Here is a 22,551-nt window from a genome sequence, read left to right on the forward strand (position 1 = left end):
CTCAGTTGGGGTTGAGACCTAGCCTAGTCCGTCTCACATCTACCCTGGTCCTCCAGAACACCAGAAGGTGTTGGGTTCTGGCCTGGCCTGGTGCATCCAGTCCCAGTCCACACTTGTGCCAAGGGAGACTACAACTGTATCCTGACCAGAATGCAGCCCCATTCCAGTTCGTGCGTCCCTTGTTGGGAACCTCCACCCAGTTAGGGTGTCCCCTTAGCTCCCCAACTGGGCCTGTTCCCAGCCATAGATTGTGCACATTCCAGTGGTTGCTCTGACTCAGCTTGGCTCAATCCCTCACTTGTCCTGGCCTCTGCCTTAGACACTGTGTCTCAGCATCTGTGGCTCAATCAGACCAGTTGGTGCAAAAACCCGGCTGAGCATTTCCTGTGCTCCACCCTGGTTTCCAGTCTTACTTATGGGCTAAGGTTTGCTCAGTACTACCCGGTGCACCCGTTCCATCGCCTTTTCATACAGTGACAAGCCATTGGTTCTACTTTGCCCAGCCTGTCTATCCCCCAGGTCCAGACCACCTATTCCCCAGTGGGAGCTGTAACTCGCCAGGGGAGCTTCCCAAATTTCTTCCCCTGATCCCCCCTAGACCCAGCTCTCATACATGCCACTGGGCTTTATATCAATGCCCGGCGCAGTCCGGCCCTCCCCTTGGCTTTGCATGAGCTGATGAACGTTGCAGTCCAGCCCACCCCACACTCCCCTCAGGATGCACACTTGAGTGCAGCTGCCCCAACTATTCCAGACTGCCATCAGTTCTCCAATCTGTGGTCAATGGCAGGTTCCCCAGTCACACCTAGCTTAGTCCACCACGACTCCATCTCTTGAAGTAACCTGTGGGGCTAGAATTTCCATAGCGTTTGGCCCACTCATCCCCTACAGAATATTCCCCCAAGTATGGTTCTCTAGCGTGTTTGTTAATCTCTTGGCCCTGCTTAATGTGATCGGTTTCCGCTGGGTCAATTCTGTTTCCAGCCCTGTCTTCCACTTGGACCAATGGGTATTGTGGTCCAGCTCGAGCCTACCCACTTCATACTCAGTCCTCATGCAAACCAGTGGGAGCTGCAGCCCAGCTGGGGCGACTGCCCATAATCCCCACCAGGCCTTCTCCCTTCCCTAGTTCCCATGCATGCGAGTATGTACCGCAGGCTTGTTTTGTCTGTCCCTCCTCCCATTAAGCTCTGGTCAGGATTCCTAGCTGGCTGGTGTTTCAGTCTGGCTCAAATAGACCTTATGGGCGTTCCCCTCCAAACCTTCAGGTCTCAGTCCTACTGTTGCCCTAAAGTTTCATGTCTCTGTTCCTGGGAAACACCAGGAATTCATGTGTCACCTACATTAAAGCTGGCCTTATACGTGGGTGTCCCCAAGCAGCTATTTCATATCAGAAAAACCCCATAGCTCGCCGCTGGGAGGCCAGCAGGCAGAGCCTGGCATCTCAGATATGGTGAGCTCTGTGAAAGTAAGCCAGTAGATGGAAGGTCTTCATTTGTCGGTGCCTTTCCTTTTACCTTTCAGATAAATAAGAAAAAAAAATAAAACAAAACAAGCAAATAAATGAGCACAATATTGGGCCTGGCAGGAGATCCATATTCATATTCCTGCTTGTGGCCTGGGAAAGCAGCAGAGGACGGCCCAAGGCCTTGAGACCATGCACGCACGTGGGAGACTCAGAAGAAGCTCCTGGTTCCTGGATTTGGATCATATCAGCTTTGGCCATTGTGACCACTTGGGGAGTGATCAAGTAAATGGAAGATCTTCTTCTCTTTATCTCCATCTCTGCATATCTGCCTTTCCAATAAAACAATATCTAAAAAAAGAGCAATGCTGTTAGGTATAGAATTCTGTACATTGTTTATCTTCAGCAGTAAATCTATTATTATCACTGTTTAAGAATCTTATTACTTAAGGACAATCTTTTTTTTCTCTTTGGTAGAAATTTTTCTTGTCATTATATAATTTTGCAAAATATATCTAGAAGGAGATCAATATATTCCTCAAAACATTGAAAACCTTCAGCCATTAACCATTTACTATAGCTTTTTCACCTTTTTCCCTTTATCCCATTTTCTCTATAATCCAGAATAATCAGTGTATGCTATAACTTCTCTATTTACTGGGCATCTTCAAGTCTCCTTCATATTTTCTACTTTTCTATTTTGGAAGTGCCAGAATAAATTTTCTCAGATCTTCTTTCGGATTGACTAATCATCTCAGTTTCCTAACTTACAATTTTGTTATAGATTTATTTTATTTTACCTTTTTAAAATTTTAAAGGCATAGCTACAGAAAGAAAGAAAAACACCAAGGTTGGAGCTGAGCTAATCTGAAGTCAAAAACCAGATGCTTACTCCAAATCTCCACCGTGGTGCAGCAACCCAAGGACTTGACCATTCTCTACTGCTTGTCCAGGCTGTAATTAGGGAGTTGCATCAGAAGTGGAACAGTTAGATATGCACTGGCACCTATATAGGATGCCAGCTCTACAGGTGGAATCTTAGCTTACTAATCACCATTCTGGCCCTGATTGCGTAATGTGCAGTTTATCAAAACGTAACTTTTAATTATTTTTAATTTCTAGAACTTTAGTTTTTTCTTGCCTGTTTTATGTTTCCATTTCACTGCTTCATTCTTGTGACTGCATTGTAGTCTGAATTTTACAAAAACGTTATGAAGATATTTCAAAGAATTCCACTAGATAACATAGTCTTCCTTTATATGTGCAATATATTTTCTTCTTTGTCTATTTCAACATAATTTAATTAATTGATTTAAGATACCTTTTGGACCAGGGCAATGGCCTGGTGGCTAAAGTCCTCGCCTTGAACATGCCGGGATCCCATATGGACACTGCTTCTAATCCTGGCAGCTCCACTTCCCATCCAGCTCCTTGCCTGTGGCCTGGGAAAGCAGTTGAGGATGGCCCAAAGCCTTGGGACCCTGCACCTGCGTGGGAGACCTGGAAGAGGTTGCTGGTTCCCAGCTTCGGATCGGCATAGCACTGGCTGTTGCACTAGCTTGGGGAGTGAATCATCAGATGGAAGATCTTCCTCTCTGTCTCTCCTCCTCTCTCTATTTCTGCCTTTCCAATAAAAATAAAATAAATCTTTTAAAAAGGTACCTTTTAATTTGTTTTATTTTTAATGTATTTTAGTTGAACTCATCAAATTATTGAAAATGCTTATTCTTTCTTATACTTGATATATTTCCTCGTATTCTTTACTGCTGACAGCATTCCTAAATCCTTTTTGAGTAGGAATTATCTCATCTGTCTTTCCTATTTGTGTTTTTTGTAAAAAATTGCTTACTTATTCTTATGTATGTCAATGGTAAAGGAACACATACAGAGAGAGAGAGAGAGAGAGAGAGAGAGATCTTCTATCTACCGCTTCATGCCCCAAATGGCAGGTCAGGCAGGCAGGCAAGACAGGGACTCAAGTGTTTATATAATTCTCTGCTTCTTCTTGGAACATTAGCCATAAGTTGGATGGGAAAAGGGTGCATGTACTTTAACATGTGCATCTAACATGTGATACAGGTGACCCAAGTGGTGCTGTAACCTGCTTTTCCATAAGGTCCATTCAAGTAATTATGTCTTGGGGTCCACATAGTGGACCAACAGGCTAATCTCCACCTTTAAGAAACAGCATTCTGTATGTGCACAGGTTTGTGTCCTAGCTGCTTCACTTCCTATTGATCTCTCTGCTTGTGGGAAGGCAGCGAAAGTTGGTTCTGAGTCTTGGGTCCCTGCACTCACTTGGGAGGTTGGGAGGGAGCTTCTGGCTTCTGGCTTCAGATCAGCTCAGCTCTAATCACTGACGCCACTTATGGAATGAACCAGTGGATGGCAGATCTCTCTCTTTGTTTCTCCTTCTCTCTGTAAATCTGTCCTTCAAATGAAAAAACAAACCATTCAAAAAGAATAAGTAAACTCACATAGGTAATTGTGCTGTTTAAATTATATACATATATACATATGTACATATATATATATAAACATATGTATATAATTTAAACGGCAGGTATACAGAGAGAAGGAGATATAAAGAGAAAGATCTTCCATCTGCTGGTTCACTCCCCAAGTGATCGCAATGGCTGGAGTTAGCCAGTAGACAATGACCGATCTGAAGCCAGGAACTGGGAGCCTCTTTTGGGTCTTACATACAGGTGCATGGTCTCAAGGTCTTGAGCCATTGCCTTCTGATTTCCCAGGCTGCAGGCAGGAAGCTGGATGGGAACTAGAGTAGCTGGAATATGAACCTGTGACCACATGGGATCCTGGTGTATGCAAGGCCAGGATTTAGCCACAAGGCTATCGCTCCGTGACCCAAAATTGTGATTTAAATTGTGGAAATATAACTATGGGATAGATTTGCATATGCTTCTACCTGGTTCTATGGATTTTTTAAGTTTTACACTTTTCTGCCCCACTTTTTCGTAGATGGGCTTTGCTTACCATGAATTGTGCAAATTCAGAGTTCTTCATCTACATGTTGTATAAGCTTCGAGCTCTGAAATTAAGTAGGTGATTATTTTCTCCCTAATGCGGACATGTAGGTGTTAAGTATAAAGAGCACCTAGGCAGGTAATGGGAAGTTTTCCTCATTTGAGCAGTAGCCTGGGATAGTTCATCACTTGTTCAGAGTAGGGAACCTGTTTCCAACTTGCCATGGTATGTGAAGTCCTGTAACTTCAAGAATTCATCAAAACCCCAGCTCCTAAATGAATACTCCTACACTCATGTATATATGAGAGAATTATTTTTATAGCTTAACTATCATTTATATGTTTTAGTTTGGGGAGCTTATTTCATCTTCGTCATCTGACTGCTGTTTTAGTTGAATTTTGAATCCTCATCATTACAGGAGAGTAACAGACAATATGAAGATAAAAAAAAACTTGATTAAATTCATTCTGATTTTAGTTTGTGAGGAACAGTGAGGCATGAGTGAGATCTGCAAACTCAGGGCATAGAAATAGAGGAATGGTTGATTAACATAAGACTGCAAAAAACCTAAGAGCTTCCAGACTAAAACAGTCATTATTCACCAGATGAATATTGCTAGACTCAGTCCACAAAAACAATGATAACTGCATTTCCCTTGCTTTATCCCTCACACCCAACTCCATATGAACTCAGCATGCACTTAGTAATTTTTCCAAACATTTGCCTTAACTAATACCTTCATCCCTCATCTCATTGAGAATTTAACTATCTCATTTTACCAGTTTTTCCCCATCTCCATCCTTCCTTTATTCTAAATCTATTTTTTGTTGTTGTCACAGGATTTATATCCTTACAAAAATTTTGTTTACTTTTATTGGAAAGGGATTCAAGATTTATGGAGATATATATAGAAAAAGATCTTCTGTATATTGGTTCACTCCCCAAGTATTCACAGTGGACAGAGCTGAGCTGATCTGAAGCTCAGAGCCAGACACTTCCCCCAGGTCTTCCACTTGGGTGCAGGGTCCCAGGGCTTTGGCTCATCCACTTAAAGCTTCCCCAGGCAAGCAGGGAACTACATTGGAACTGGAGCAGCTAAGACATGAACCAGCACACAAATGGGATTCTGGTGCATTCAAAGTGAGATTTAGCTCCTGAGCCAAAGTGCTGGGCCCACTTAATATTCTTTCCAGAAAGAAGTCTGGGGTTTTCCATCAACAATGCTATTCCATTCACCCATACCTAAAAAGTTTGAAGTCTTCAAGATGTCCTTAGGGATCCTTTTTTATCTGATGTATCCTCAACGAGTAACCATGTGTTTATAATTGAGGCAAGCATAGACTCAAAACTACAGCAAACTTTCATATTCAAGTAGAAGGAAACCCACAGAGCAAACAGTATTTTAATTTAACTAATGCGGGAAGACTAAAGATTTCTGGAGTTCTAAGTAGCAGATATTACTATCAGTTAACTTAGAAGTGATTCAATTCTCACAGTAGATGCTTAGAACATTGCTGTAGAGGCAGGTTTATAGGAATGATTCTCTAAAACTGCCACAACATTGTCTTTGCATGAGAAGCTTGTCTCTACTATTACCAAGAAACTGGGACAAGAAGAAACTATGAGGGCAAACTCTGGTGCCAGGCCCTCATTTGTTTGTCTTGATCAGGCTTCCAAGAGCTGTTACCACAAAAGCAGACTCCCAAAACATACAGCCCAAGCCACAATCTGGAAATCTAAATATTTCTTCCAGTTGACTTTTAAGATACACTGTCTGCTGGCCCCATATCTTAGAATAAGATAGATTCAGGTTAGAGTGCTAATTTTCTTAAATAAATCTATAAACTATATAAAGATGACTGAATTATTTAGTAATTCCAAGGGTATGTTAAAAATTGACCTACCAAAAAATACTAGTTATGTTTCTAAATTTGGTTCTACCTTTAGAATGCTCTGTGACCCTGAGTATTCATACTATAAGTATTTGCATTAATTAATATTAATACATAATTAATACATTTTATGTTGATTTATTCTATAAAATGGAATTGTTGATACTTTTCGCATACTGTAGAGGACGTTTGAGAATCTGTGTAACTGTTATGCTGAAAGCATGTAGAGCAGTATGAATTGTTAGGTGATACTGTTTCATTCATAGGGTGTTAGAACTGTTATAATAGATTTGAACAATCAGCTCGTCTGAGGTTATAGTAAAGTCCTTTACAAAATTGTTTCTTTTCTATTTGCTTTTTTTTTTCACTGACAATATATTTGGTCAGCCAATATTGTTAGCGAATATATGTGTATTTGTGTGTTTACATTTAGAATGACAGATGATAAAACAGTCAAAAAATAATATCTATGATGAAGGCTTAAAGCAACAAAGTTTATTCAGCCTGTAAAAATGATTTATGGTGAGTGTTTGAGCATGAAGACAGGTCTTACTTCAAGAAAACTCAATATCAAAATACTGGTGTTTACAAAATATAAATGAAGGGATAATAAATCACACTACAAGAGGATTCCTCTAACCTCTCTAATAGACACTCATTTACACAGGGAATATCCCAAATAGGAATCAATTAAATTTCTAAAATTTAATTTGCCTGAAACATTTTTTTAAAGAAGATCCATCTGTTTAAATGTCTTTTACACCAAGGATGGTCACCATCTGTTTTCTAATCCTCATAGGAAAGCACATAGGAGATTACATTCTAAAATGGGGGCTTAAATAAGCATAAAAATAATTTCATATCTAGGTAGGCTTGTTAATCATAGCACTGAACAATGAAGAAAAGTAGTGGATTTTATCACGTATTTTTAAAACAAAATTACTTTCTCTGGTTTCTCCAGGAATGTGAATAAAGAGAGAGCTTGACTATGGATCATAAGAGGACCTCTACAATCCTATAGTCCTTAACAGACCCAGTTTTTGGAGTGCACGTAATTAATTGCAGTCATTTGTGAACAACATTATGAGAGATCCTGCACATCACATTTTGAGATTATGTGTAGAAGACAGAGAAAATACACAGGCTACCGAATGGCTGAAAGACATCTCTACAGAAGAATTTTTTTCTGAAATCCAAGACCCTTGTTTCCCCAAATTGGGTAGGAATCATGGAGGGAATATAATTTCTTAAGAAGACTTTCCTAAAGATTTGTGAAATTTCCTGTCTTAAAGTTTAATACATCTCAACAGACGTTATTGAAATAGGGCAATGAGACCTGAGGGGTTGCCTATCGGCTTTAGTACTCAATTTGCATGCATACATGTGCCAGGATCCCCTATATGAGCTGGTTCTAATCCCAACGGCCCATCTTCCCATCCAACTCCCTGCTCGTGGCCTGGGAAAGCAGTCAAAGATGGCCAAAAGCCTTGGGACTCTCCTTTCACATGGGAGACCCAGAAGAATCTCCAGGCTTCTAGCTTCAGATTGCTTCAGCTCTGGCCATTGCAGTCACTTGGAGAGTGATTCAGCAGATGGAAGATCTTCCTCTCTGTTTCTCTCCTCCTCTTTGTATACCTGGCTCTCCAATAAAAATAAATCTTTAAAGAAAAAAGAAATTTAACAATAAAGGTGTAAATACATTTAAAGAATGTTTGACTTTGTGTGTGTATATATATATATATATATATACATAAATAATATTCCATAATTAGCTCTCCTACAAGAAAAAAGAAAACCCTGATTTATATAGCTGTTGTCAGTTTTATGTTGTAAATTCTTCCACTGTGGACAAAGTATTAATAGGAAACAAGAAAGGCAGAATTGTGCAGAGTTGTAGGTAATCAGTTTTCATGAACAGGCGCTATTAGATAATTGTACCTTCTCCACATCTTCACTGAATTTAGACCCACACAAACCTTACCTTCTCCAACTCATCCTTATGTCTCTATTTCTTTTATGCAGATGTGCTTTTTCTTTCTCTATCCAGTTCTGTTTTACACACTATACTTTACACACTGCTTGAAACTTATCTAGTGCTTATTTAATCTCTTTTACAGATGTTGGTTTTGGGGCAGGCATTTCGCCTTGTAGTTAAAATGCATGCTTTTCATTGCATCATAATTGAGACAATATTTTCAAGGTCTGTGGGATAAACAAGTCCATCTCAGTTTATCCACAAAGCCAAGGAACATGTTGCAGAACTTGCCCAGTAGTGAGGATATCTCAGAACTATCAAAACCCCTTTAGAAACATCCATTCTTTTCCACATTGGGGCTTCTAAGGTGTCATCAGATGACTCTCCCCATCCCCAGATGTTGATGTGGTTTGACAGCTAGAAGTGGCACCATCCCCTCCCATGCCTGCAGATACAGGAGAAGAAAAAATTGAAACATTTTCCCACCCACTTCCTCCACATCTGCATCTTCCCCATTCACATGGGCATGTAAACAATGTCAAAAATAGAATAGAATAGAATAGAATAGAATAGAATAGAATAGAATAGAATAGAATAGAATAGAATAGAATAGCTGAATTTCATGGCAGATGCTTGGGTTTGACTCCCTACTCAGATCTCAATTTCTGTATCTAGTCAGTGAAGACTGTGAGAGGCAGTGAATCATGGCTTATGTGATTGTGTCCTTTTGATTCATCTGGGAGACCATGAATTCCGGTCCCTGATTCCAGCCACAAGCATTGCAAGAATCTGGGTAGAGAGCCAGCAGATTGGAGATCTTTTGTGTCTTTGTCTTTTCTTTCTACTTCTCTGCCTCTCAAATAAATAGGTATAAGAAAAAAATCTATCCAAATCATATGGAATCAAGACTTGGATGTCTATTGATGATTTCAGATATTCTCAGGTCATGGATTAATACAATCTCCCATGGATGAAGGGATGAAGGAGAAAACTAAAACTGCTAATACTGAAGCAAGAGGAAGCAAAATAAATTAGGTAAAAATTTAAAATGATATTATTTGTACTCTGAATTCCTTAGTACATGAATGTTACAGAAATAGTGGCCATCAGGTTGTTTGCCATATATCAAGCTTATATTGTACTTTTAGTTCTAGTTAACTTTGATGTATTATTTTAAATTATAGTCCTATGGAATATACCCACTAGATTCTATTCCTTGCCTTGAAGAAATTTTTCTTTTCTTTCTGACTTTGTACAAAAGAATGAAAACACAAAACCACAGAATTATGTAAACATATCTATCAAATGAGATTACAAAGATGGAGGAAATTTTTTTTCATGATGAACTAGTCTATACATGACACTGTAAATGAAAATCTGAAAAGATTCTGAATTGTGTATATGTATTAGGCCCATACATGAAAAACCAAAAGCACAGAAAGAGAATTTTCTATCAAATTCATTTGCCTAGGAGGTAGTAGTGACCAAATTTTTTCAGAGACTGGTGCTATTTTTCCCTACATAGAAAGAAATTGGAAACTGAAATTAAAATGAGAAAACATTGTATTGTGCAACAGAGTCTGAGTAGAGTACACTCTCGAAGAAGGAAGGGAGGGTCACGTTTGTTAAACTCCACTCAGTGTTCTGGAATCTTACATCATTTTTGAGATGTTATTTCTGATGAAGTTTAAGCAACATGGGTTGAATATTGCACACCGATTCTTTAAAAATGATGCTACTGATTTCTTCTCCAGCAAAGTGTGAATGCATGCACTTATGTGTAATGTGAAGGGAAAATATTCCGGTTGACTCCCACCTTCAATTTTAAACTCAGTTCTATCTGTAAACCAATTAAATGCAGTAAAATCTAGGTGTGCTTTTAAAAATGCAATGCGATAGCCTCATTAAAATTAATTTGAAAAATTAATAATTGTAAGAAAGTAGCAATCTTTTTTCAACCAATTTTAATAATTCCAAAAACCAGACAGCCACAACTCAATAGGCCCATACATAAAATGCTGAACTCTTCCCAAGTGATTAAGAAATGTGTGCATAGAAAAATTTTATTCAATTATGTTCAGGGAATATTAAAGCTTAATTAATGTATTGGTGATTTCAATAATTAAATGTTCAATGTTGTCTAAGAACAAATGGAAAGCATTAGACCGATGGTTAGATTTATGACTGAATAAATCAGGTACGTTGTCAAAATCATCAGAGAAATCTCTCCACCTATATGTGTCCTTGATTCTGCAGAGCTCCCGCCCAGAATGCCAGACTTTCTGTCAACGACATTCTATGCTCACGAATTGTGACTACTGCAGCACATTCAAATTATGGATGGGGCACTCTCTGGTGAATGGGGGTGCCTGAAAAGTGGACCAGAGTTACAACATCCCTGGTTTGCCTAACCTATCCACTTGTGTACATCTGTGCTTGTGCTTTAGGCAACTGAGACTTGAGATGCCATGGGGATACAGAGGCTGGGATGTGGAGGTTAGTGGAGGAGAGTAGCAGCTGCATTGATTCTTAAGAAAAACAAAGAACCCTCCATCCCCCCCCCCAATTTTTTTTCTTATGAATATATTTAACGTGTTAAACAGATTCTGGCAATTTCCTGATGGCTTCAAAAGAAGCCTGAGCTGAGATTTTCACAGAGAGTATTCCAGGCTCTGAATACTGTACCTCGTGTATTGAATCACATCTGCTACAGAAAGGAAGCAATGAATAATTAACTCGGCCTGCGCATTACCACCATAGATTACAGTCATCTTGACTGCTGGACTGCCTTGCACAACATAAACCATTTAGAAAACCTGGTTACTTTCTTTCCTTTTAAATTTCTCTTGCTATCACTTATTGCTTAAAAGGGTAAATCTTTCTCTAGTTTTAATTAAAGCATTTAAAATAATTTACATTGAAATCATATGTGCTTGGGTCTGTCAGAACTGATGCTTTAATAACATGCCATCCCTTTCTCCATTGCCCTGAAATCTGTTAAAATTACCACTAATCTAATTGGGAACAAAGTTGTCAAATGCATGCAGCTCTGACAGTTTGTCTTTCTGCAAACTGCCGACAGATTGCAAGTTACGCATGTGTTGAGCAGATGGGTAAGTTAAAAGGAACACCAAAAAAAAAAAAAAGCAATTTATTAAATCACCTGGAACCAGCAGCTCCAGTCCAAAAATAGTGAGAATGAAATATAGCAAGAGTAGGGAGTGCTGGCACTAGAATATACCAGAAGGTACCGGTTACAAAACAAGATAAACATTTGGAGATGCCTCAGCTGTGTTACAGAATAATGAGGAGTTATTTAACCCGATATAGATTACCAGCCAAAATTAATTTAGGGTGCAGCTTTTTTGGAAAACGGCTTGCAAAGTGATTGCTTTAACCCTTGCTTTCCTGTCTTCATGTTGTTGCAAGAAGACAGGCATGCTTTACTTCTTAACTAATTCTCATCAATACATGTTTCTCATGCAACTTGTTATTTATGTGCACACATACGTCCATGTGCATTCACATGTAAAATTTGCACATATGTGTACTTATGTGCCACCTTGTATCTGCACACACACAGGCTGTTGAGTATGTTTATACAATCTTACACATGAGACATACCTGGGTACTTCAAAAAGTGGCGAGGGCAAGAAAATATGTATAATTTAATGTAAAATTCATAGCTATTTCAGAATACAAATTTTTCATGAACTATTTCAAGGCTATTTATATGCATGGATTTGATTTTTTGTACTAAAATAAACTTCTATTTTAATTCCATTCTCTACAAAACCTTATGGAATATATGCACATATGTAAGTACATGTATTCTAGTCTCTGTCTCACCTATCTGTAACTACCTATACATGAACATGTCCATGAAAGAATGCTAGTTTTCATCACTTGGGTAAATCACACATGTGTTGTATATAAGTCTGTACCTGATGTTACCCTAATTACTTTCATTTAGGCAGGAGGTGAGGAAGTTATGAAATAAACATCAGAAAGCTAAATAGTGGGGATCATGTGGCTGTTTCATATGATCAGAACATTTGAGGAGTGTTCTTTGAAGACTCATATGGAAAAATCCAATTAGTCTTAAGAGCCGGCAAATAGGGCCTGGCAGCGTCGCCTGGCGGCTAAAGTCCTCGCCTTGAAAGCCCTGGGATCCCATATGGGCGCCGGTTCTAATCCCGGCAGCTCCACTTCCCATCCAGCTCCCTTCTTGTGGCCTGGGAAAGCAGTTGAGGACGGCCCAATGCATTGGGACACTGCACCCGTGTGGGAGACCCAGAAGAGGTTCCAGGTTCCCGGGTTCAGATTGGCGCACACCGGCCTGTTGCGGCTCACTTGGGGAGTGAAAACATTGGATGGAGGATATTCCTCTCTGTCTCTCTTCCTCTCTGTATATCCGGCTTTCCAATAATAATAATAAAATCTTTAAAAAAAAAAGAGCCGGCAAATAAAGAGTGAACATTTTTACTTGTATTTATCTCATTTAGATAACCTGAGCCCGTAAAAAATCCTAAATTCCATTTTAAAATGGCAATGAATCTAAAATAAAGATATATATTGCTTCTACTAGAAGATCTTGACAAGAACAGAGGTCTAGAAAATTAACCCTCCTTCCATTTCTGGAACAGGTCAATATGATTACTTCAAGGCATTACTCTTGCTGGAATTTAGGTGATCGCCAAATGGACAGCCAAGAACAGAGAATGCCCTCATCCATGAGAGCAGTGCTGAGGACATGACCTTCTCAGTCTTTGCCATCAGGCTAATAGTTCTCAAATCTGACTCTAACCTAGTTGTTCTCACATGAAATTAGAGCCCTGTATACAAACTCCCATGGCCCATTATCATGCTAATATTCCTTGGGCCTCTCCAACTCCAAGGGCTCAAAAGAATTTGTCTATTCTTACAGAAACTTGCTTCTTTTCCTGAGTCTGCCATACTAGATGTGTACATCACTTGATTTTTTATTATCTAAGTTAGAATTATGGGATTAATTCTCAGGTCATCTGTTTTAGGACCAACCACAGCCAATCAATAATTTCAGCATTCCAGTACTCCCTTAAATGTGTCCCTTTGCTCTATGTCTGATAGACTGTGTCTGGTATGGGCTTACCTAGTATCTTCCATGCATATAAGCTTAATTCTTCCTTTCATGGTTTCATGGTTGTTAGTGACTTCTCTGAAATTCAAATTAGTCTGCGTTCCTTTCAAGCTTGCTGTGCTGGACAACATCTGTTTATTTCAGCGAATCTGCTGTCTGCCTCCCTTCACTATCACTGGAGGCATTAGTTCCTGCAGAAGTGTCCTTGCCAGGTTCCAGATGGGCAGTGGCTGCATTCCTCCCCTGAAAGCTAAAGCTCCTGTTACCTTTTACTTTTCCTACAACTTCAGCTCTCTTCAGCATTCTGTACGGCCTGCTGAGTCCTGCTTCCCTTTACTTTTGAAAGGTGGTAATATATCCCCTCTATGGCTAAAGAATACTTTCTCATGCCTTGTGACTTTGTTTTGAACCCTGTCTGCAACTTTGCAAACAATTCCTTCATTATTCTTTCTTCAGTTGCTTCTTTATAGCCACCATTTCTTTACTCTTGGAGTCCCAAGGGATACATTCTCCCATTTCCAGTAGGATGAAATTTTAAATTCATCACATGACAACGATCTTTAAATGATCTCACCGTTTCTCCTTGGCCCTTGCTCTCACAAGCTAATATTTTTAGGATTCCCATATACACCATACATTTTCACCCATCCCTATCTAGTATCCTTTTCAGGAGATAACGGCTCAGTTCTTTTGCCCCACCCTAATATCCATATTCTCCCAAGCGCTCACTTCTTTTCCTTTGAAGATGCATCTCAGGAATTATTTTATGCAGAAGATCTTTCTTGAATTCTTGGAGTCCTTATCTCCAGTCATGGCCAACATATATCATAGTGACAGAGGCTGTGATGGAGCTAGTTAAGCTGCCACTTAGGATGCTTGCACACCATATCTGAGTTCCTTTTTCAAGTCTTGGCTACTCTGTTTTTGATATTAATTCACTCGGGGAAGGGGCAGCATTGGGTTCCTGCTACCTATATGGGAGGCCCTAATGGAATTCCTGGTTCTGACTTTTGGCATGGCAAAAGCCTAAATTATTTCAGTAATTCAGAGAGTGAACCATAGTCTAGATCACCTCTGTCTCCTTCCACCTCTCAACCCTCTCAATTCTCAATCAATCGCTCAAAATGTTTTGTAGACTCACAATGAATATTACATGGGAAGTAGCTCAGTAAGGATCTTGATCCTGTAAATTAATTTTCCACTCTCCTTTCCCTTTCTGCTCTTTATCCCTCCTTGTCCTCCATCCTTCATTTTCTTCCTTTATTCTTTCTCTTTAGATTTCCTTTCTTTGCCAGGCAATATGCAAATTATCTCATTCAACCATGACAAGTTTATAACTACCATTTCTGTTTTTTTAAGATGTATTTTGGAATCCAAGGTTATGGAGAGAGAGAAAGAAAGATAATTCATCCACTAGTTCACTTCAATGTGTGCAAATCCAGAGCTGGTCCAGTCTGAACCCAGGAGTCGGCAACTTGCTTCAGGTCTCCCAAGTGGGTGGCCTTGGGCCATCCTCTAGTGCCTTCTCAGGCTGTTATCAGGTATCTGGTTTAGACGTGCAGCAGCATGGAATTGAATTGGCACCCATACTGAATGCTGATATGACAGGGAAATAATTAGTTTGCGATGCCACTACATTGGTCATCTGTACAATTGCCATTTCATGCTCATTTATCATTATGTCCATTTTTTAACTGAGGAAGGTAATACCCAAGTCAAATGCAAATGGAAGAATCAAGATTTCAATTGCAGTTTTGATCTTGAGTTTGAATTCTTCATTAAAGGCAGAATTTTTGCTGCATCTGAATATTATGTATTAACAACACATTCATGCATACATATACATAATCTTCACAGATATATAGAGCTAATTATATAAGGTATTTATCAAAATTAGAAAGCCATTTAATATGTTTTTAAAATTAATTAAATGCAAATTATTTTTTCAAGCTAAAGTTAAACCCAGGGCCTTTGTACTAGTCTTTGAAAAAATACAAGGTATTAATATTATCTCAATTGTTCCTTTCTCATACACGATTTAGGAGTGAAAGAAGTATTAAAGTCCTGAAAATAAATATTACAGGAAATAACAAATACTAACTAAATTATTTCAATGAAATTCAAAATATTTTGTATAGTGGGATCTGGTGGGGAAATTTCATTTGTCCATAGGGAAAAATATAAATATACAAGCCTGAAGAAAACAATTCTGACATACCTACTAGAAAGAGATCTTTTATCACTGTGCAAAATCATCAACTGAGCAGCTAATTCTCAAATTCAGTTGTGTTGCGTAGAGAAGAAGGCAGGAACTCATTGAACAAGTCAAATCAGAGATTCAGATCCCAACATTAACACATTATTAAGTTACATGGCCACAAATGATAATTTACTAATATCTCAACTAATAAACTGTATAAATGAAATGCAGTATGCAATTAAAAGGTTTTATTATAAGAAAGGTTTTATTATCTATATATCCATTTCCATTACGATATTATGTAGTTAAAAGTCTGTGTCAGAACTATTTTCATACTCATATGTCTACTTACACATGTAACCCCCACAGGTTTGTAGTAAAAGATAAATCATTTCACCTTAAACAAGTAGTCAGATATCTGGAGAATGAGAATCAGTCTTAGCAGTTAAGATGGCCAGGTCCCACTCTGAAGTGCTAGGACTCAATTCACAGCTTTGGCTCCTTATTCTGGCTTCCTGCCCATGCAATGTCGGGAACTAGTGATGATGGCTCAAAGAATCGAATTCCTGCCACCAGTTGGGTTCCCACCTACCAATTTTATCTCTGGTACAACTTCAGGCTCCTAACCACTGTGCTCATTTAGTAGTGGAAAAGTGTACAGGATCTCTCTCTCTCTCTCTCTCTCATTTTCTCTATTCTCTGTGTATGTGCGTGTGCATATCTAAAAAAATAAGCAAACAAATAAACAATCTTAGCCACCCCTCAAATCTGTAATCCAAACCAAAAGTTTGTGACTTAATGGTTCTAGGTGACCATTGCTTTTTATACACTAAAAAAATCTCTCTAGATGAATCTCACACTTAAACGGTTACATAGATGAGCCATCTTACACAGTAGTAGCAGAAACAAATATACCAACATTTCATTGGATTCACAGGACAAAACTGTATTTCTTGTTTATGCCATATGGCAAGCATAGGTTAGCAGGGGAACAAATCATCCTGGTCACTCATGGAATTGCACTGACAGATGCTTCATCTGATTATGTGTCCTACGGGGACTACAATGACAGTGGAAAGCGCATGGGGCAATTCAAGCATCACATTGTGGAGTTTCTGTTTGGAAGCTCTGCTTCTTGTTTTGCATTGGCCAAAGGTAGTCATGTGTGCACAAGTAAGTTCAAAGAAGTAAGAGCTACCATCTGACTGGAATAGAAGAGATCTGGAAACATTTGTGAACAACACTACTGGCTGTCAAAATGTCTTATTAAAAAACATGAGTGTAATCTCTAGCTTAAAAAGAGGGAGAGAAATCACAGAGAAGTTAAGTGAATTTTCAAAATACAGCTAGCTAGCAGAGCATAAATTAGTGTAATGTTAACCTGTTTGTACAATTAGTTTCTCTATTCTAGCTTAATCAATTTCTGTTTTTTATACTTTTATTGGAAAATTTAAAAATCAGAAAAATGTCTTCCCTTTACAATAACTTAGCATTTGTGATTTATTTGATGGCAGTTTTAAATAAGATGTTTTTAGTCCCACTTAGAAACAGTCCCATTTCATGATTTATTGCAGCTTTCTTCTCTGGTTAATTAAACTCATTTCTTAGGAAATGACTCATGGCTAATCATACTAAGAATAAAATTAGTTATATTGCCCTCTTTGTTATAAAATGAGTGTAAATAACTTTTAAGGAAATTTTTCTAAAATCAGAAAAGCATGTAATAGCTCCCCAATTTAGCAACATTATGTTAAATAGCAGATTCAGAGAGCAATAAATCCAGATGCTGTCCTATTATTGATTGCATGAGAGAAGGCATAAATTTATATCCTTTAATTACTAAGCCAAGTTCTGTAGTTGATTTTTTGTGTGGAAATATTGTATTTTAGAGGGTTAAACTATTAAAAAATTCCTAGAGTAAAACCTGTTGTACAGTTTCTTTGCCCACTGGAGAGATATAAAACCATTACATTTAAGTATCATAATAGCTAGCATATGTTATTTCTTAGGAATGACACCGCCATCTGGATTAAGGTCTACTGATGATTTCATACGATACTCCTGCTTTCTTCAGATAGAAGGAGACCAAACTGTTCTGGCTTTAGCTACTGTGTTGTACCCATGAAAAATAATAAAAGGTTACTCTTACATATGACCTACTTGATGGAGACTACCTACTGTTTTATTCATAATTTATACAATTACCATAGTAGCATGAAGAAGGTAAGCCAGATGCCTCTGTCAGGAATAAGAGTTGAAAGCCGGTGGCATGGCCTAGAGGCTAAAGTCCTTGCCTTGAACGCGCCTTGAATGCGCTGTGATTCCGTATTGGCATCGGTTCTAATCCCGGAAGCTCCACTTCCCATCCAGCTCTCTGCTTGTGGCCTGGGAAAGCAGTCCAGGACGGCCCAAGGCCTTGGGACCCTGCACCCACGTGGGAGACCTGGAAGAGGTTCCAGGTCCCTGGCTTCAGATCGGCACAGCACCGGCCTTTGCGGTCACTTGGGGAGTGAATCATCGGATGGAAGATCTTTCTCTCTGTCTCTCCTCCTCTCTGTATATCTGACTTTGTAATAAAAATAAATCTTTAAAAAAAAAAGTTGGGCCCGGCGGCATGGTCTAGCGGCTAAAGTCCTCGCCTTGAAAGCCCCGGGATCCCATATGGGCGCCGGTTCTAATCCCGGCAGCTCCACTTCCCATCCAACTCCCTGCTTGTGGCCTGGGAAAGCAGTTGAGGACGGCCCAATGCATTGGGACCCTGCACCCGCGTGGGAGACCCGGAAGAGGTTCCAGGTTCCTGGCTTCGGATTGGCGCACTTCGGCCCGTTGCGGCTCACTTGGGGAGTGAATCATCGGATGGAGGATCTTCCTCTCTGTCTCTCCTCCTCTCTGTATATCTGGCTGTAATAAAATGAATAAATCTTTACAAAAAAAAAAAAAAGAGTTGAAAACATTGGTACTGTAGTGCTATGAGTTAAGTCACCCATTTGTGGCATTGTCATCTCTTATTAGACTGCCAGTTTGCATACCAGCTGCTCCACTTCCAATCTATCTCCCTGTTAATGCATTGAGTAGGCAGAGAAAGATGGGTCAATTTCTTGGGCCACTGACGTACATGTAAGAGACTGAGAAGCAGTTTTTGGCTTCTAATTTTGCAAACTGGTCCAAATCTGGCAGTTGCAACCATTTGGGAGAGTTACCCAATCGATGAATGATGTGCGTCACTCCTCCCCCTAGTGCCTCACCTTTAAAATAAGTCAGTCTGTGTGTGTGTGTGTGTGTGTCCCAATACTATCTGTTCCAACCAAACAGATCACGGGATTTTCCTGGTTTCTGGAAACACAGTTCTGCAACAGAAAGCTTTTTGATTAGTGTTCAGATTTTGATTCTCCTGTTAGATGTGTGAACTTGGACATGTAATTGAATCCTTTTGGATCTCCATTTCATCCACCATAAAATGAGGATGGTTTTATAAAAAATGGAAATTCTGTTGACAAATTTAAGAGCTGCTACTGCAAGATATCTATACTTTTCCACATACTAGCAGATTATAAAATCATAGTTATTAATTTTTCCTTCTTGTTAATTTCCTGCAACCTGGATACAGAGAAATAAAATAAGAGATTTAAAGCAAAAAATGTCTCAGCTTGTGGAAGACATCAAATTGAAAATATAATTATGTAAATATAAACAATAAAATACAATGAGTAGGTAAATATGAGAACTGTGAAAACATAATAAATAAACACCATATTACATAGTAAATACCTGTTCCTAGTGCTGCTTTCTAACATAATGGAATCAGTAGACAATAAAAATATTCTATATCTTGAAATAATGTGACAGTAAATGTTGCTTTCTTTTTGCGTAAGATCCTCATGGTTGTATGTCTTTAAAGGTCACTAGGTGACACCTCACTGAAAAAAAATCAATTTCTTCCCTTTGATTCACTGAAACCACTACACATGTGCATGTGAGAGTGGGCGGCTGTGCTGGGGGAACTAGCAGAGTTCACCTGACTGCTTCCTCAATGGCCCCTTGGTTATTGTCATGCACATAGCAAACCCTCTGGGCCAATCCATCTGACTGGCTGTGCAGGGAACGGGGCAGCCTGGATAATTGATGGGCTCAATCTGACCAGGCACAGGTGGCACAGAGACAGCATACAGCAGCTTCTCGGGTTTGCCAGTGCCATCTGTTGCCATAAGAACATCTGTCGTCAAGGTCACCCTGTCACCCTCTGTTAAAGTTACAGGTTTGGCGAGTAGGATAATGTCACCGAAGAAGAAGGGGCGTATCAGTTGGGGGCTAGCACGGAAAAAAAAAAAGGAAGACCAAGATACACAAAGACAATAGAAAATATCTTTTTTTGTAAATTATGAAAGATGAATAGTAATAAAAACCGAGTAAGAAAAATGAGAAAAAGGAGTACATGCTATTAAAGGAGAACTTTACTGTAAAAGGTTTGCTAAAAAGATTATTATTGTACTCTTTAGCTAAAATGTTAGCTCATTTTATAGAGTAAGAATGTTTTTCCAGAGTCTTGACACACATTTGTAAGTGAAATATGATACGCAATTATAGCAGATTTACTTGTAAAGCTACATACTTTCCTTTCTGCTTGCTAAATTTAAAAACTGATTTTGATGCGATCCTTTTGTATATTAGTGCATTTGATTAAGCGTGTGTGTGTGTGTGTGTGTGCACACCCACGTGCATTCTCAGCATGTTCAGGGAGGGATCAAGATAGAAGGGGGCGTTGCATTTATCAAAGCATTTAACTGGTGTTTGAGCTTTGTACTGCTGCCAGAGAGAATGATCCATTTGTTAATAAAGAACAATTAAGTTAATAGACTCAAATGAACTGATGGACAAAGCACTGTAATGAAGCAAGTGCAATATTGGATTTTTTAAGCAGTATTACAGTGGCTGGACTTAAAGCAGCATCAGTTCATCTTTTTCTCTCAGTGTTTGTTGATGACGCTTTTTAAAGCTATTTTACCCAGTGGCAAAGAAACATCATTCCCATCTGTTTAGGAAGCACAGCTTTACTTATTGGAGCAATATTGCTGTCACTGTGGGTTTTCAGGGACTTAATGATAATCATTGCATGGTGAGATGAGAATGGGGGATAATCTGCTGGATTTTATAAAACACACTCACATCTGTCCCCTCGAATCCAAAGAGTAGTAGATGAGGACAATATGCCTTACTAGCAGAAGCGAGGGCTGGGGGAAGAGCAGACAAAAGGGGAGTTGTACCCTCTTGTTATTTATTTATTTATTTTGCATCCATAGTGAGCTCACCAAACACGATACAGAACACTGAATTAGGGCTTTTGGAAAGAATCAAAATTTTCATGGCCAACTTCAATTTCAGTGTTTTTGAATAATTGGAGAATATGTACTATTCAGTTTCTTGACTTGCTATTTTAAGCTCTGATTGTAGAAATAGGAAGACTACCAGTCAATGAGCAAGAGTAATTCCACCTCCACTTTTTCCTTTTATTTAGGCCACCTGTGGTTGTTTCTCTCGTCGTCCCCTACTGATCCTCCTTTGCAAATGTGATAAGACAGGTGATATAAGTATAGGTCAAATACTTAGTTAAAACAAGAAGACAGCAAACATTGGTTTCTACGTTCTGGATTTCAAAATTATAAGGCAATATAAGCTGATATATATAATCAGTATTTATATTATATACATTAAATAAAACAAGAGATTATTTTAATCACTTGACTGTATATTCATAAAAATTAATTTTCCTATTAAAGTTCTTTTGGTGCCAATCACCACATTAATTTCAAGCTAATTCTTGTCTAAATTATGATATAGGTGATAAACAGGTCACTTGAGCTTCTAACTGAACTGTGTGATCCTAGAAAAGCCACTGAATATTTCAGAGTAATTCTTCTACAAACTACTCATGCAAGTATGGATCTTCTAACATCAATAAATTTGTATGTGATTCTTTCTTTTTCTAACCCATTAAAATGACTCCTCTTCAACATTTCATCATTTGATACCAACGTTCTAGCTCTTTTTTTTTTCTTCTTGCCATCTTTATGCCCCAGTTCTGTCCCATAAATTTTACAGTTGTCTCTGATTCCTCCATGTCTCTCATTCTTAACAATTCTCTTGAAAGACTTTGCTCCTCATTAATGTAACACATTTGGGCAAGAACTAAACATTTAGTCTTGGGACAGGCACTAGCAAATTCATTTTAGCAGTTGGCCACATACTGAGTGAACAATCCTGGGGAAATTTCTTAATCTTCCTAAATGTTGTATTATTTATCTGTAAAATGGAATGTAAAATAGCTATTGAATGGAATATTTTGGGTAAAATGCCTGATATATAGCAAAGAACAGATTAATGACAAATATTAATACCATCAATCACTAGTTTAATTGTTATTCAAAGCACAGATATTGGGTTTTTAAAACACATACATTGATCAAGCTTGTGTATGTCTTCAGACACAGTACTGAACGCTGCTGTGAATCACTTAATGAAGAGGTAATAACCCCCTTTCCTTTAATAGGATCTTGGATTAGCCACATTTTCAATTGAAAAAATTGCAGCTAAAAATGCTTATGTAACTTCCCCAATGTGTCAAATGCTTAAATAAACGGAATCTGGCTCAGAGGCTCACTGCTTAACCACTATGAACCAACACGCAAACTGCATAGCACATTTGACTTATAGCTGTTTTCTAAGAAATAAACATGTGCATATAGAGTTGATGACTATGATACAGATGATTTTAGCAATTAATTCTTAAGGATCATATGAGTAAGATCGTAAAGAAGTATATGTATGTTATCATTTATATTTTGACCCTTTCATCTGTTGCCTCTTTCCATAGGCCCATTTTAATTTTAATTGACTATGAAATTTCAGTTGTCATAT

Source organism: Ochotona princeps, chromosome 2 (assembly GCF_030435755.1).
Source record: "Ochotona princeps isolate mOchPri1 chromosome 2, mOchPri1.hap1, whole genome shotgun sequence".
NCBI lineage: Eukaryota > Metazoa > Chordata > Mammalia > Lagomorpha > Ochotonidae > Ochotona > Ochotona princeps.